Here is an 18,847-nt window from a genome sequence, read left to right on the forward strand (position 1 = left end):
CCCTCCCCTGCTTGGATGACGATGACACTCGGTGTTGTGCTCCTTCCTGAAGGCGTCATCCGGGGATTTGTTCTTGCGGTGGTGGTGTTGGTGGTGGTGCAGTGAAGGGTGTGGCGGCTTGTTCTTCTATGCGGCAGCCTCTGCGGTCCCGTGGTGCGGATGGTCTCTACCACTGGTGCCATGCAAGGGAATCAGTGTCTCCTATTCTGGCACTGGTGGCACCCTGCTTGGTGGGAGTCCCTGTGTTCGACGATTCCAATCCATGACCGGTGCAAGGCTTGGTCCCTCTTCGGCCTTCTCTATGGTCTTCTGTCTTCGATCGACGCGTCTCGGCCGGCGCCCTGCCTTGCTGTTGCCGACGATGGTCTTCTAGTGGTCGGCCTCGATTGCGCATGGGTCTGTTGTTGTTGTGTTTCATGGCAGCTTGGGCTCCTTGGTCTGGGTTCTATGGAACCTCTCTGTCATTGGCCGGTGCAACACCTGTCGAGCCAAGGTGAAAGGCCTTGTGGTTGCTCATGTTTGGCCCTTTGGTCGCAGTCAGCGATACGATACTTTCCCGGTGTTGCCCTCCTTCTGAGGCCTTAGTTAGGTTAGTTGGTTTCAGCTTTGCGGCGGTCGATGGCAACGGCGTTTGGGTCATTCCTCTCAGCACTATGAATCTTGTTTCACGTTGCTTTCATTTCTCTGTATTGTAATTCCTTTGTAACCCTGGCCCGTTGATAGTTTTGTTAATTCAAAATCAGTTTTGCTAAAGCACATCTAAATGTGCCATAAGTATTGCACATCTAAATCATATGTAATTAATCTTACATTGAGATTCGTGTGAATATTTTCTTTCTCTTTTTTCTTTTTCTCTTTATGCTTGATTCACTCACTTAGATGTGCAATAACTAGAGCACATCTAGATGTGCCCTAGACACACCCAAAATTCAAAATCAGTCTAGGTTCGAGCCTTTTCTCGGGCTCGCCCAAATGTGGCACCGAAAGAATTTGGATTGCACTTCAATTCAAAAAGAAACTAGCTTTGTCGCACGGATTAACATAAATTGATTGAATATATCTTATAGTTTCTAAAAGCAACAGAAATACGACTCAGCGAAGTGTACATCGAAAGCATATAATATGCGGAAGTGAGAGACGACGTATGGTAAATCCGAAACACGTACGTACGGGCATCATGGCATTGTGCGCCTCACGAGCCAAAACCACGCCGCTTTAATCCCCATGCGGCGGCGGCTTGGCGGCGGTGTCGGCGTCTTCTTGGACTTGGATGATTCCCATCTTGATGCGTGGCGACGTTTGCAGAGTTTGTCCTTGCAGCTGCAGGCTATTCCCGCCCTCTCTAGGTCACGCGGCTGCACGACCCCATCGCTATGCCACCGTGCGGTGACAACGGTGACATCACACCGGACGGCGAAACCGTCATCCACGAGGTACTCCGATTCTTCGAGCTCTGCCCTCGTGATCAATGAACTGGGCGGACCACGAGGTTTCTCACGCATACGACGAAAGTTTGACCGGAAGCTGCTGCAGTAGGTTGTCGTCGGAGCCGGCAGGCCGTGGTGAGGGACAATAGTGAACTGGGCATGGACACTGACGGTGCGGTCGCAGCCGTCGACGAGGCCGAGGGCGAGGCAGATGCGGTCGGTCGCGGCGGATGAACCGTTGGGGTAGAACAAGATGCACCAGGTGTAACCACCCGCCTCGAACGTTTTGGATTTCACCGACGAACCATCGGCGAACAACTTGGTCTGCGAGTACCCTTGGATTGTGAGGATGTGGGAATGGCACTTGGTCGCCGTGGTGGTGATGGTGGAGGCGGAGACGCTGCCCACGTTGCTCGACATGGTAGATTAGGAGAGCGCTTGAGTTGGGAGGGTATCTATCCGCCGTTTCGCACCGGATATACAGGGCTTTGCTAGAGATACGGAAATATATGTCACAGAGGGTTACAGACAGCCTGGCGTGTGCAGATTTAATTGGTTGTTAGATTGGAGCCGGCCCCACCCTGAAAATCAGGGGGGAGAGATTAGTTGTGGGCAAGAGAAGGATCCGTAGAACTCCCGTAATTATCTGTAAGTCTAGCATTTTTGGGATATACATATACATATCCCAAAGTTTGTTCACAGATCGCCACCAAAAGCGCTCTCATCCATAGGTTATTGACAATTTGCTTTGTTTCCGAAACCAATGGCTCGCGAAAATCACGTTTCAATTCCACTGCCAGATAGCCCACGTAACAACAGGTGAAAAAAAGATACCCCTTATAACAAAGTAGTAAAAATGAAAAAGGATTTGCTAATAGCCGCTCCTACGCGTCAGCCGGCGGATCCTTTCAAAATATCAACCGTCTCATGAGCCGTCGGATCGGGTGGATTGAGCAGCCGACGGTCACCTTCTACCATTGTACACATGCTTTGGATTGTTCACTTTCGCCGAGTCATATATTTCAGCAATGTAGTCGTTTTGCGATTTTTTTGCCCGGTTATTCTAGGATTTGGTTTGTAAGATCTATAAAGCACGACAAAGATCCTGTTTCCAGAGACATCTTTGTTGCTTTCAGAAAACAAGATGTATTCCATCGATTTATATTGATCCGTATCATGTCTACCTTGAATGGAGTGAATAGCGAAATTCTTTCAATGTCACATGTATGCAACTATGCATGCATGTGTATATAAGGGTATCTTCAACGCACACCCTTAAGCTGCCCTCATCCGTTCGAACTCCGCCCCACGTGATTGCCACAATGGTGCGCTGCCGCATTCGGCACTAACTCCTTCAAAAGCGGCATTGCGACGGAGGAGTATGCCGACAGGGAGCGGCGGCAGAGGGACAGGCGCAACGCCACACGTTTGTCGGAGTTCGCAGACTCTGACGTCCACCACCACACATCCTGGCGAACCTAGAGCTGGCAATGGCCTTGGCCCTCGACCGGTCGAAGACCAGTAGCACGGCGGAGACGAGCAAGTGCCGTCTCCGCCGGTTCGACGAGGAGATTGTCAAGTATGGGCAGGAGTGGTCTCTCCATGAGTCCACTGCCATCGCCACCTCCACCAACTCTTGCCGCCTTCTCCTCCCGCTTACGTCCATGGTGGCCATGGGCGCACTACGCATGGTGTAGGAGCAAGCGTATAAGATCATCCGCGAGCAGCAGACAACGGCCGGGAAGCCCTGCCGCGACACCGTGCCCTACCGCTGCCCGAAGCCTGACAACAATTACTCCGACAACGATGGCCTGGCATGGCATACGAGCTCACCGCCAAGTATAGGGTAGATTAGGTTCCTCTTACGGTCTTTAGTTCACCGGATGAAATATCGTTCGGTTTTATGTAAAACTTATCTATGTTTCAATGAAAATCGTTCGGTTCATTTAAATTTGCATCAAATTTATTCATTTTCACTAAATTTCATTTGAATGTAATTGGACATTTGTGGCTAGCTTTGGATGGGCTGCTCCCGCATCACTGTTCGCGGACTAGTGCCCACCGTTCCACAGACGGATACGTTGTATAGTTTGGGGTTCAGCGTTGGAGATGCCCTAATGGCACATCTTGAAATGTTTATTTTTGACTCCTGTTACTTTGATGTTTAGCTGGATATATGTTGGTGGACATAGCCTAACAGCCTGGTACTGTAATAACTTGATGCTCTATAATTTCTGCTATATACTTGCATGATCATTCTCCTTGGATGAGTGATAATTAATCCATGTCTTTGCCGAGCGTCTGAAGAAATCCACTTGGCAAAGATTGTTTCCATTTTTTTTACTTTTTTGTTTACCTTATTAATTTATTTCATTTTATTATTACGTTCAATCTCTTTTCATTCCTTTTATGTATTTTCATACTTCTATTATTTTCTTTTCTTTTCTTTTATTATCCTTTTCTTTGTGTAACATGAAAATTTTAGATGGTTTGAGAAATCATACTTGTGTCAATGAGTCTATGATTGTACCTTATAAAAAACAAGAGGAACTAGAGGATACCGCTCGTGTTGCTATGGCAATTGTTGGTAAAAATTTGGCTTGATAACATGAAACCAAATTTGAAATACATGTGACATTATATTAATATTTATTATATATAAATAGAATAATTTAATGGAAAACATTTCCCCATGCATGGTTGAATTGTGTAGTGTGTGTTTGTTCATACATGCTTGCATGTTGAGGTGAGTCTTATCTCATTCGTAATTGTATGATGAGGTGGCATGGTTCCATGTTGAGATAAATAAACTAGTGGGGATGACTCTTTTACGTATATAGGATTTCAAACATCAAGGTGCCCATACCATACCCAAAGATGGAGCTTATTAGTTTCTTATTCTAGAAAATGCAAACGAAGACTTAAAAGGATGAAATGTTGCATGGTGTCATTAAATGATCTCGAAAGGTTGTGGTAAAAATTTGAGAAAGTTTCACAAAAGTTGTGACGTACACAACTTGGAAATCGGAACATCTCCAAGGATGAATCGTGGTTTCGAGGGGAGGCAGGTCAAGTTGGAAGGTGCCGGTTCCTTCATCGTTCACTACTAGAATTCGGGATTTCGTCGAGTTCCAAGTTTTTGCTGAATGCAATTTATCAGCAGCTCGACTTTGTAAAGTGCCTGCCGAGTTTGCCAACAAATGGACTTGGCAGTGGCGTGATACTCGACAAATATCATCGTTTTCCTAGTGCCAGGCAAAAGGGACTTGGTGATGAAAAGAAACTCGACAACATTGCACATTCGCCGAGTTCAGCCGGCATGAAACTCGACAGTGTCCTCATAGGTGGACCCCACGGCTATCCAGGCGATGGAGGCATCAAGGTCTCCTACGTATGCCGGCTTTCCGGTAACAGAAGCTCCATAATCATTTTGCCTTTTGCTTGTTCTTCTTATTATGGAATTCCAGGGGTCATGTCTATACGAGAGCCCATGGAAAAAACATGCCGGCAGTACTTCTGCCGCCGTCATAAAATCATTCTCGGCGACTTCCTCGTCCCGCACCTCTCCACCCTAGGCTTCAAGGTCTAGATCTACAACACCAATATCTCTATCATGTGCAGGGTGAGGTGCCACAGGTACTGCTGCCAGAGCAACATCCAGCTTGCCCTCTGGGTTTAGTCTATTTGTCGCAGTCGTCTGAACTTGGTCTCGATCATCTGAAATTGCGGTGAACTGTCTATTTTCCCTAGGGATCAGGACCTGGGGTCGCGTAGGGGCATGGGATGCCCCTTCTATCTTAAACTTATGCTCTACTAAGGTATTGTACACTATTTAGTTGTTGCTCTCATGTTGCGTGCGATTATTTGTGTAGTGTTGTTCTTATGTGATGCATGTTGTTCTTATGTGATGCTTGTTGTGAAGTGGTGCATTTGGGTGGTACGGCCACCACATTTGAAAGTGGTGATCAGAACGGGTACGTGCACGTAGCTAAATAATTGTAGTTTGCATCTACTCACCCTTGAAGACAAATGCAAGCAACCAAATAGCAGGCCCTAATATGGCCATTGATGCAATGGAGCCAACTAAACAATGTGTAGATGTTAATTTTAGCATGTTTTTCCTCAAGCAGGCCTAGATGGGACAAGTACGAAATGCAACAAAAATAGATGCAGGCATCCAAACATGCCCCAAGGGACTCGGGTCCGCCAAATTGACGTAACCAAAGAAAACAGGAGACCACCGACAACTGCCGCTATAATATCCTCTGTGTCGAGCTAAAAGCACGAGACGTGTGCCCCCACCTACGCCGCACCGCCCGCCCCGCCGAACTTGCATTATGTCTGGTGCGGATGGCATCGCGAGTGTCTCCCTCAACAATGTCAACTCACAGCATCATAAGTCAAATGTCTCTTGCAATTTCTTCTTGGTTTTCTGGGATTTGAAATGTTAGTTTTTGTTGGAATCCCACATCGCAACAAACTAAGACCTAGGAAAGTAAGTGAGGGAATTGATGATGCTAGAGGAGGAAGAGTGGTGGGCGGGAGCTTGCGGCTACTGTCACCGCCATCAGTGGTTGACGGGTCGCTCACTGTCGAAAGGGGGAGATGGCAATGTGGTGGTGTGATGTACTATTATAGTTGCTCCAAAACATTTTTGGGCCAGGGGCAATATAAAAACAATTGATTTTCATACTAAAATTTTATACTTATTTTAAACTTACTGTACCATATTACAATTTTAATTAATATAAATTTTCTAGTACTCAGCCGCATAACAACGTTTACAAATAATAGTTATATTATTTATTGTTATATAGTTCTAATGTATATCACTGAAATTTTGATTCTACAAAATTTACATTGTTTGATTTACCAAAAAATATTTCTTGTTAAGAAAATCCTTCTAACTAAATTGCTAATATTGCACAAACTATATAGTATATACACATGTATTTGCATTTCTATTTGTGTGTTTATATATTTTTACATTAAATGTTGGGTATTTCTAAATCATATACACACCAACAAATATTTTAATAGGGTTTTCTACTATATATTAGGTAACCATATTCATAGAGAGTTCTAGGGCATAACAAATACGACTAGCAAGTTGAGTTCAGTAACAGAATCATCAAAGAACCAAAAATGTTGTTAACTGTACATTTGTGCATGATTTGATTATCAGACGTGCTTACAATGGACTGGATTTCCAAGTCAAACTTACCAAACAAGGAAACAATGAATTTGTCCATCAAGACACCAAAAAGTAAAACGGCAAAAGGAATCTGCACCCTTGCAAGGCAATGGACTGGATTTCAGTGGTCCATTCACGCACATGTCGCATGTACGCGCGGCCCTGGCCCAGGCTGAACAGGCAAGGCCAGCGAGCGCGCGTGTGATCTTCTCTTTTCTTCTCAACACACCACTTAGAATGATGGAGAGAACCCACTATATAAAGAGGTCCAATACTTCCTCAACTAGCGGTATGGGACTAAACTTTAGCACCACACCACCACTTGCCATTTTTCTCTCTTTTTTGACATATTTGGCATTTTTCTCATGGGCTCATTTGAGATTTCATAATTTGTTAATGGGCCAAGCCCATTTATTTCTAACAGGTATCGGTGCATGGTTATTTACATGATCAAAGGCCTATGATCCAATGTTTGCTTCAAAATTGGAGGAAATGTACATATCAGAGACTCTTGTTCATGGCGTTTTTCTATTAGATTTTTGTCTCTGGGCAAAGTGATATCTTCTGCTACCCCTTAGTTTGGAGATGGTATTTACAAAAGTAGCCCATGGAGGATAGATACCTCATGTTGTACTCGTGACAATTGATGGTATAGTTGCACAAAGCAGCTTCTCTCACACACAACCTTGTATACAATGGAGATTTCTGCAACACGTTAATGTCATTGTGCGACCCGGGCATGCTAAAGAAAGAATGTCAAATCCAAATGTCACGTGATGCAATTGCTTCAAAAATGATGTTGTGCTTTTTGCAATGGCATTGGTTTTGTCCGTGTTGAGCATATAGGCAGTTCCTCCGGTGCATGCAATCCAGGGGTCCGAACATACCTAGAAACATTTTTGCTTCTCCAAATGCCATGAGTCTTTCTGTGTCTGCAGAAGTTGGTTCTCTCGAGTACTCTCGTCCAAACACCTTCACCACTGTAGTAACAAATTTGGCCATGGCTTCAAGGCAAGCGCTTTCAGACATCTGAAGGTACTCCTGCTTGAATTTACAGTCGCGCCATACGCAAGCATCCTCATTGTTCTTCAATTGGCATATATTGTCTTAAGTGTTCAGTTCTCCTACCTATACATGTAGTTGCTAACTGATGCTTCATTGTTCTTCCAACGCTCTTGAAAAGGAAGTTAACACATTCTTTTGTTGGTTTGCAGGTTTAATATCATAATAGTTGGTACTTATTGGACTGATATCATGATATTTGTGATTACTAAACATGTATACTATTTCGCATTATGCACACATATTACTTTGTTCTATCAAAAAATGTACTTTATTTCTAATTAATAACCTATACATTCCCCACGCCTCACGAATTTTTTGTTTTGGTGTTTCACTCATTGAGGGATTCTGCAACCATCACATTTGCACACCATCTTGGGTAAGCTCATGTTTCTCGACGTAATGTAAACTATTATTATTCGCTCAATCTTGTTTGTGATTTTTTTCTACACAAAATGTACTCTCTGGAGATCATACTCAATTAGGCATGATGCAACCTGGGTGATTAAGGTTCTTTCATTTTTGGACCTTAAGCTCGTTGCCGGGTTTCTCAGAATATGTGGTGTCAAATCAGGAATGATACATTTTGACACCTTGAGCGAGTTTCCTGGTTTGTGATGCATTTAAATGAAGAAGGAAAGAAAAAAATAGAAATAGTAGCGAGATCCCCAATTTCACTATTGTCCTCGACTGAAGTAAACCTAATGTTGATTGATTAACTGGTATAAGCAAGTCCACATCTATCAGTTAGAAGGAATGCCGACCGCTTAAGCTTATGCTCTATGCAATGTCAAGTTGTTAATAAAGCAAAAAATGCAATATTTTCTTGCAAATTCATGTGTCATCTGCTATGTGGAAAGATAAAGTAAAGAAGACCAAATAATTACATTGTCATCTGGACAACCTAATTACAATGAAACCATGCATCGATAGAAAAGCGAGCGATTATAACCTCTCTGTGGATAGGGTGCAACTCATGAGATACCTTCCTATATTTATCCGCACCATTCATGTTGTCACAATCACCTTTTTCTGACAACCCACCTTAATATTATTCCTATATTGTCATCTTTGTTAAATTCATCTCTTCCTTTGATACATCCACACTCGATATTATTTATGGAATAGAGTATTTTTATTCAAGTAGAACTTTATCGCACATCCATATGAATTTATTAATTTTCTGTCATTTTAATGCAAGCCTGTAGGTATATTATTTCGATGAATAACATGTTGGCTGAGGAAATCTAAGGCAATAATGTCCATGTTGTGATAACTCTGGTCTTCCATACGACAAGCATTATGAAAGTATTTTTTATTGAGCTTGCATCTCAGGTGTGAGATGGTTATTGATTTATTTTAGAGTTTGGACATGCTCTAGCTACCTATGAGCTATTCAAGCTCACTTTTGTTTCATATACTGATCCATATTTATGTGATGTGTAGATGAAACCAAACAAGTGGCCCACATTTGTTACAACATTATTTTGTTGATGTCTACCATGTTGTTAGTTTATGATCTTATATTTAATCATTTTGCAAAATATTAAATAAAATCCTATCATTTTAATGGAGAAATGAAATGGATCCAACGTTTATTACATATGTGTTCAGTTCTACCACAACCTTTGGTATATTGTCTTGAGTTGCCTCTTTTCCTACCCGCAAAAACAAAGAGTTTCCTCTTTCCCAGATAGAGACAATTTAAATCAAGACATCCACTAAAAAATCAGAAGTTTTCGGATAGGAAACCACTCTAGCTTAGTGAAAAGAGATAAGATATGGAGATGCAATTGACTAGTGTCTGGAGGCATAAATAATTTCAGGTAACAAAAGCATGATAGATAGATTGGGGGTGTATATGAAATTCAAGATGGTGGCGATTTCTTACATGGTGTTAAAGGATGATGTGTACACATTGCATGTAGTGTATCTCTTTTTTCCATGAAGAAACACAATATTGCTTAAGCACAGTTTTATTTACATCTGGGCAGAACATTTTCATCCGATATGAGTTGTAAACACATTCCTCTAAATAATATTATCGCAGTTGTTATTTACCATTCTTTAAGTCTGAGGACATGTTGTTTATGTCTTGTCAAATGATATGTGATCCTTTGTTATCTGCAGTTTCCATGGATTCAACCAAAGGGGGTTTTATCTTAAACATTGGGTACATCACATCAGTATTGCTTAACTTCTTACTTATTATTTAGTTCATCATGATGTAGTTAATATATTTAACAATGGAAACATCATGTACTCAAAATTTTGACTAATAGGAATATTCTTTTTACTCGTTACTATCATTGTCTCAAAGCTTATGCTGAAACTTGTTGGTAATAAAGGTCAGAATGGAACATATCAAGAAGTCTGACAATTTTTATTATTTTCTAAAACTGTTTCTTTTTGGTATTAATGCTAAAGTCCTATTCTTACACCACCTACCCTAACTTGCCCGTATGCAAAGCCTTCTTTCAACTCATTATACAAATCAGATACAAACATGATCCAATGTATGAGTAGAGTTGATGACCATCCATTTTGTAAGATTACATAATTGTCTCTTATATGAACACGTTATGTAGAGCACTAAACTGTTTGAAGCACTAAAAGTTGAATTTGCATGTTGCCATATATTATGTACTACCGCTCTATTGTAAAAATTAATGGGTGTGGCAATGCGCACCATCGATGATCTAGTAATTTGTAGACTGAAGGACCAAGGGGTTTTAGTTATTGAAAACCTTGAAGTAAGGAATAGGTGCCTGCTCGATAAATGGCTATATAGTGTAACAAGTGTTTGCATTCCAAAATCCTCGCCCAAGTCACGGCGCAACAGAAATGATTCTCCTTTTTGGAAGGGGCTGATGAGGACAAAGGCTAGCTTCTTCAATAGGAGCAAGTTCATAGTTGGGAACGGTAATACTATTAGATTATGGGAGGATACATATATAGCTAGGGGAGATGCCATTGGCCTTACAATATCCATCCCTTTACAATATTGTACAACGTAAAGAAGATTTCTTTAGTACAATGCTAGGATCGGTTCCCTTACATATCCAGTTCAGGAGATCCCTGGTTGAGGAGTGGTGGGATAGGTGGATACATCTTGTGCATAGGTCAATGGAGGTTAACCTTTCTTATGAGCCAGATACACTGTACTGGAAACTTTCAGTGCCAGGAGTATTCTTAGTTAAATCAATGTATGTAGATTTGATAAACACTGGGCCAATCCCAAAGTCACTTCATATTTGGAAAATTAAGGGACCTGTAAAAATAAAGGTCTTCATGTGGTTTCTACACAAGCAAGTGATCTTGACTAAGGACAACCTGACAAAGCATAGCTGAGAAGGCAGTAAACGGTGTTGCTTCTGCGATCAGAATGAAACAATACAACATTTGTTCCTCAAATGTCCACTAGCCAAGTTATTATGGTGTATAATACATGTGTCATTTATGGCAGTCCTCCTAATAGCATTGCGACTTTATTTGGGATATAGCTAAATGGGGTAGAGCCTAAGACAGCGGCGCATATTTGAGTCGGAGTGTGTGCATTTAGAATTGTCGGAATGATGATATGTTTAACAGAAAAAACATCATAAGTTTTCTACGGGTTATCTTCCGCGCGACTGGATGGCTTCGTATGTGGTCGTTACTCGGCCATGCGAAAGTCGAGGAGCATATGAATTATGGGTGCAAACGTTGGGAGATGTTAGCGCCGGATACCTATAACCGGTTTGGGTGGTGGTCCACCAATAGGATAGGTATCCAGTCATCTTGTCCTATTTTTGTCGGTTGTGGCAACTTACAATTTTATATTCGGTTTTGCTTGCGAACTTTATCGGATTATGTATTTTTTTGGAGGCTTTGATTAATAATAAGGTTGTGTGCATCAATTCATGGAGAGGCCGGAGTAATCCTCCTTTCTAGATATTTTTTTAGAAATGACACTTGAGAGGGCTCCCGTTTTGCCGGTTTTCATTGGTTTATACTTGGGTGTTTATGCTCTTGTTCCCTTTTTCTTTCTCTTTCCTTTGTTTCTATTGATTTTTTCCTTTTTTTAAATGTGTGAACAATTTTCAAATTTCTAGACTTTTTTCACGTTCATGAACTTTCTTGATTTTCTGTGAATGCTTTTACTTAAATTTTTGAAAGAAAATCACATTAATGAACTTTTTTTTCCTCAAATATGTGAACTTTTTTCAAATGCTCCATCATTTTTCCAAAAAGTTTGAACTTTTTTCCTCAAAATATGAACTTTTGTTCAAATCCTCGAAACATGTGAATTATTTTCAAATTGGTGAGGTTTTTCAAATGCATGAACTTTTTCAGATAAGCAAACTTTTTTGAACTCATGAACGTTTTCGTGTTCGTGAACTTTTTTCAAATGTGCAAACTTTTTGGAATCGCGTGAACTTATTTTTTGAACTCGTGAAATTTTACTAGTTCATGAACTATTTTTGAAATCAGCTTAACACACGAACTTTCTCCAAATTCATGAACTTTTTTCAAAATTTGTGACTTTTTTAGAAGCTCAACAGTCAAAGCTCATTGTTTAGATTAATCATTTTTAAGATTAATATTTTTCCAAAGTTAACCATCAACTGGTCAACCTGTCAGTGTCTCACTCGAGCGAGGGTAGTGAACGAGCCAAGTTAGGGAGCGAAAGGGCGTACTTGCTCCTGGGCCAGCTCACAGCACACCTGCATGAGCGCCAGGTCATGAAGTAGCACTCAAGGCGCTCAAGAGAACCAAATAAGGCCTTAACTACTAGTTTTGCAGTACTTAAAATAGTGGGGGCAGGCCGCAAAACTATCCCTAGGAAATGGGAACCCGGCCCACCAGGTCAACCCTATTAAATAGGAGTCGGTCTCCTTGACAACAACAAGCCGCCGCTATATAAGATTTATTAGAAAAGACGAAACTTGCACCGACCATTGCCCCCGCCCCATGTCCTTCCCCACCAGACAGGCAAGATGTCAACGTCGGCCTCCTCCGCCGAGGATAACCCGCCTTCTAATGGTAAGTCCCATGGTGTCCCCTGTGTTTTCCTCTTTTATTTTATTCTTGGCTTGTACCGGAACGAAGTGTGGAGTTGATGTGGTAGAGAATGAAGAGATGTGTGCGGGAGCAATGAACTGCGTGGCTGCCATCGGTGGTCGATGAGACTGTTGTCGACGGGGGAGAGTGTTGCGTGCAGCTGCCATCGGTGGTCGACAACGCTTGAATGGGGAGAGGGAAAGGGAGCTTGTGGAGTCCATGCTGGTAGGGAAGGAGAGGAGAAGGAGGGAGTGGGCGCTATTGCTGGTCGACGACTCGCTTGCCATGGAAGGGTCTAGTAATGCGGTGGTGTGCTAGACGAGGGAAGAAAGCGGCAGAGGGCACCACATGCAGAGGCTGTCGCTGGCATCAGCTTTTTGTGGGTCAATAATTCGTCGACGACTGGGATGAAGCGGCGGAAGGCTGGATGACTGGGACGAAGCGGCCGCGGTCTTGATATATATCTATTTATACAAAAATTTATATTTACTATACAACTGTATTAAGGTGTATAATTTTTCATTACTTATTTGACATAGTTAAAAACAAAACAAAGTTAAATATTATTTTTATTATTTATTTTTTATATATTTGTAATGTATATCATTGGAAAATATTCATGTATTGCATTGAATTCAATTTGTACTCTGTAATATTTTTTTATCTTTCTGATACTTGCATAGATTATGTAGTTTATACATATCCATGTTAGATATCTCTAAAACATATGGTTTAACAAATATTGTAATAGTGTGCTTGTACTATATGTTTAGGAAAATACGTCTGTATAAAATTATAGACTACAAATTTAATCATATGTGACAGACTGCTTCAGATATAATCTTTTTTTGAGCGCACATTTGCAAAATTAATCATATATTTACTAAACCATATGTGAGGGATTACACAATGTACAAATTTAACCATATATTTATTAAACCATATGGTTTAACGATGTACTTGTATATACTCTTTCTTTAAAAGAAATAATGAGTGTACATTTATACACCCATGTACTCATCTAGATCTGTCCATGGTCTACAAGACAGCTTCGATTAGCATGAATGCATTTAAAGCTTGTTTGAGACTGCTCTGCTTCTTAAAATCCACCTCCACTCTAGAAAACACTAGCCAAACGGGGTAGTTCCAAAATATACCGCTCCGCAAAAAATTAGAACCAGGGTACAACTCCTAATTTTCTATGAAGCTCTTTAATAGGTGCTCCAAAAAAATCTAGAAGCTGAAGCGGGGGGAAATTACACATCGATGCCACCAGTAAATGGATACCCCTTCGTTTCTCCCCCTCATCTAATCAAATATATCCTTTCCACCAAATTACCCATTCATGAAGCTGAAGCTAGATGAAAGCCAAACGGTCTCTTTGGTAGTGCTACAATTTCTGTATGAAACTACTTTAAAGTGAATTTGATGAAGTGAAACTTATTTTGATGAAACAGAGCAGTGCCGAACAGACCCTTATATGTTGGTTGAGTTGTTTTACATTGGTGTGCTCAGCTTCCATTGTGGTTACTTCCAACCGAAACACATGAGGACGCCATTTATGCCATCTCGATCACTGTGACTGGTCTTCTCCCGATCCTGTACTTCTGAATGTTCAGGCGTTCCGTTTTGAGTCTTCATTTATACATGCATGTAAGCATGTCCCTTCCTTTATATTCAAATTTACCATTTAAATGCATATAATTGGTGGAGACTGTGGGAGAGAGAGAGAGAGAGAGAAAATAGTAATAAAGAAAGATAAAAGGTGATTTGACGTGGGCCACATCCTATGTGGAGAGTTGCTCGGACATTCCCACATTACTAGGGAAAAGCCTAGAAGTAGCGCGGGTCTAATGCGTAATAGTAGTGCGGGTAGTGCTACTAATACGACGCTATAATTAACGCTTAGTAGTAGCGTGTTTTGACCCGTGCTACTGCTATCTAGGTGTTCATCGCCAAAACGTACTGCTGCTAATATCTGTAGCGCCTTAGTATAAAAAGCGCTACTGCTAAGACCTCGCTGCTGCTAAAGCTATACTCCACGCTACTGTTATTAGTTTCTGAAAAAAATCTGCTACATATTTTGTGCTGCTGAATTTTGTTTAGGGTTTTATACAATAGTCTCTAGCATATCATAAAAATACAAATAGTCTCATCAAATCGACCATGTCATCATCATAATCATCATCCAACACAAAATGATGTCTCTTGTCATCATCTCAAAATAAAGATACAAGTTATGACGTGTCTCGAATACTTGCAACTATATCGTCATCCATCTAAACAATGATATAGACAAGAAGAGCTATCACTATGAGTGAGAGCGGAACTATGCAGTATATGAGGCGACTGTTATGAGTCCTCTCACGCGCTAGCGTGAACCTTCAGTAACTAGTTTCTGCTTCTTGTCTGCTTTTGAACCCTTTATGACCAAGCTCTACTAATAAGTAGCTGTAGCACCGCCTTTTAACCAGCACTATTGATAAGCTTCTGTGTATAAGGTTTTCCCTAGTACTGCCATATTTTATGTGATATGGGGATTTGCAGACAACCTGGTCATATGAGAACAAAGTGAGGGGCTCGGTTGAGGGACTTTTTTCGTTCTCTCTCCTATCCGGACAGTGGCCGGGTTGTCCCTTCGGATCATATGAGGAGGAGTTGGGTGGTCTGTTTGTATATTCTCTAAGTTGTTATAGCTTACTGCATGCACACATTTCTAGGGTTATATATCTATACTAATGCAAGTGGCACCATTATTCTTACTAGTGGTTCGGGCAAGGATGGCAGCGGGCATGGCCACATGTTGTTCGACAATATGTCCCAGGAATACCGATACATTCTTTACCCATGTGACATTTGTATTGGTTGATTCATTTGTTGCACATACCTTTTGATTAATCTCGTAGGACAACAGTTCACTTGCGATGCATATTGTAGGACAAAATACTGGTAAACATGATAAATGATGGTCTAAGAGGCTTTCCATTTTAACATTGGGGATACCAATTCCCCTTTGTTTGAAGTCGGGCAAACATCGCAAACTAAAAAGAGAAAAGTGGTGAAGCCAAAAGGTCTAGCATTCACACGATTTGAAGACGTTTTGTTGGCTGAATGTTGGTTGGCCGCAAGCATGGATCCGTTATTTAGAACCGAGCAAAAAGGTGTTAAATATTTCAAAAAATTCACAAAATTTATCGTGAGCAAAAACACTATTGTTGGGGAACGTAGTAATTTCAAAAAAAATTCTACGCACACGCAAAATCATGGTGATGCACAGCAACGAGAGGGGAGAGTGTTGTCTACGTACCCTCATAGACCGGAAGCGGAAGCGTTATAACAACGCGGTTGATGTAGTCGTACGTCTTCACGGCCCGACCGATCAAGCACCGAAACTACGACACCTCCGAGTTTTTGCACACGTTCAGCTCGATGACGATCCCCGGACTCCGATCCAGCAAAGTGTCGGGGATGAGTTCTGTCAGCACGACGGCGTGGTGACGATTTTGATGTTCTACCGTCGCAGGGCCTCGCCTAAGCACCGCTACAATATTACCGATGATTATGGTGGAGGGGGGCACCGCACACGGCTAAGAGATCAATGATCAATTGTTGTGTCTCTGGGGTGCCCCTTTGCCCCCGTATATAAAGGAGTGGAGGAGGGGGCCGACCAAGGAGGGTGGCGCGCCCAAGGGGGGAGTCCAACTCCCACCGGGAGTAGGACTCCCCTTTTTCCTATTAGGAGTAGGAGAGGGATGGAAAAGGAAGGAGGGAGGAAGGAAAGGGGGGGCGGGCCCCCTCCCAATTCGCATTGGGCTTGGGGGGGGGGCGCCCCCTCCCTTGCTCCTTTCCCCTCCTTTCCACTAAGGCCCAATAAGGCCCATATACCTCCCGGGGGGTTCCGATAACCTCCCGGTGATCCGGTATTGTCCCAATCTTACCCGGAACCTTTCCGGTGTCCAAATACAGTCGTCCAATATATCAATCTTTATGTCTCGACCATTTCAAGACTCCTCGTCAAGTCTGTGATCACATCCGGGACTCCGAACAACCTTCGGCACATCAAAATATATAAACTCATAATGAAACTGTCATCGTAACGTTAAGCGTGCGGACCCTACGGGTTCGAGAATAATGTAGACATGACCGAGACACACCTCCGTTCAATAACCAATAGCGGAACCTGGATGCTCATATTTGCTCCTACATATTCTACGAAGATCTTTATCGGTCAGACCGCATAACAACATACGTTGTTCCCTTTGTCATCGGTATGTTACTTGCCCGAGATTCGATCGTCGGTATCTCAATACCTAGTTCAATCTCGTTACCGGCAAGTCTCTTTACTCGTTCCGTAATACATCATCTTGCAGCTAACTTATTAGTTGCATTGCTTGCAAGGCTTAAGTGATGTGTATTACCGAGAGGGCCCAGAGATACCTCTCCGACAATCGGAGCGACAAATCCTAATCTCGAAATACGCCAACCCAACATGTACCTTTGGAGACACCTGTAGAGCACCTTAATCACCCAGTTACGTTGTGACGTTTGGTAGCACACAAAGTGTTCCTCCGGTAAATGGGAGTTTGCATAATCTCATAGTCATAGGAACATGTATAAGTCATGAAGAAAGCAATAGCAACATACTAAACTATCGGGTGCTAAGCTAATGGAATGGGTCATGTCAATCACATCATTCTCCTAATGATGTGATCCCGTTAATCAAATGACAACTCATGTCTATGGTTAGGAAACATAACCATCTTCGATTAACGAGCTAGTCAAGTAGAGGCATACTAGCGACACTTTGTTTGTGTATGTATTCACACAAGTATTACATTTCCGGTTAATACAATTCTAGCATGAATAATAAAAATTTATCATGATATAAGGAAATAAATAATAACTTTATTATTCCCTCTAGGGCATATTTCCTTCAGTCTCCCACTTGCACTAGAGTCAATAATCTAGATTACACAGTAATGATTCTAACACCCATGGAGCCTTGGTGCTGATCATGTTTTGCTCGGGGAAGAGGCTTAGTCAATGGGTCTGCTACATTCAGATACGTATGTATCTTGCAAATCTCTATGTCTCCCACCTGGACTAGATCCCGGATGGAATTGAAGCGTCTCTTGATGTGCTTGGTTCTCTTGTGAAATCTGGATTCCTTTGCCAAGGCAATTGCACTAGTATTGTCACAAAAGATTTTCATTGGACCCGATGCACTAGGTATGACACCTAGATCGGATATGAACTCCTTCATCCAGACTCCTTCGTTTGCTGCTTCCGAAGCAGCTATGTACTCCGCTTCACATGTAGATCCCGCCACGACGCTTTGTTTAGAACTGCAGCAACTGGCAGCTCCACCGTTTAATGTAAATACATATCCGGTTTGCGATTTAGAATCGTCTGGATCAGTGTCAAAGCTTGCATCAACGTAACCATTTACGATGAGCTCTTTGTCACCTCCATATACGAGAAACATATCCTTAGTCCTTTTCAGGTATTTCAGGATGTTCTTGACCGCTGTCCAGTGATCCACTCCTGGATTACTTTGGTACCTCCCTGCTAGACTTATAGCAAGGCACAGATCAGGTCTGGTACACAACATTGCATACATGATACAGCCTATGGCTGAAGCATAGGGAACATCTTTCATTTTCTCTCTATCTTCTGCAGTGGTCGGGCATGGAGTCTTACTCAACTTCACACCTTGTAACACAGGCAAGAATCCTTTCTTTGCTTGATCCATTTTAAACTTCTTGAAAACTTTGTCAAGGTATGTGCTTTGTGAAAGTCCAATTAAGCGTCTTGATCTATCTCTATAGATCTTAATGCCCGATATGTAAGTAGCTTCACCGAGGTCTTTCATTGAAAAACTCTTATTCAAGTATCCCTTTATGCTATCCAAAAATTCTATATCATTTCCAATTAGCAATATGTCATCCACATATAATATCAGAAATGCTACATAGCTCCCACTCACTTTCTTGTAAATACAGGCTTCTCCAAAAGTCTATACAAAACCAAATGCTTTGATCACACTATCAAAGCGTTTATTCCAACTCCGAGATGCTTGCACCAGTCCATAAATGGATCGCTGGAGCTTGCACACTTTGTT

Source organism: Triticum dicoccoides, chromosome 5A, assembly GCF_002162155.2.
Source record: "Triticum dicoccoides isolate Atlit2015 ecotype Zavitan chromosome 5A, WEW_v2.0, whole genome shotgun sequence".
NCBI classification, from domain to species: domain Eukaryota; kingdom Viridiplantae; phylum Streptophyta; class Magnoliopsida; order Poales; family Poaceae; genus Triticum; species Triticum dicoccoides.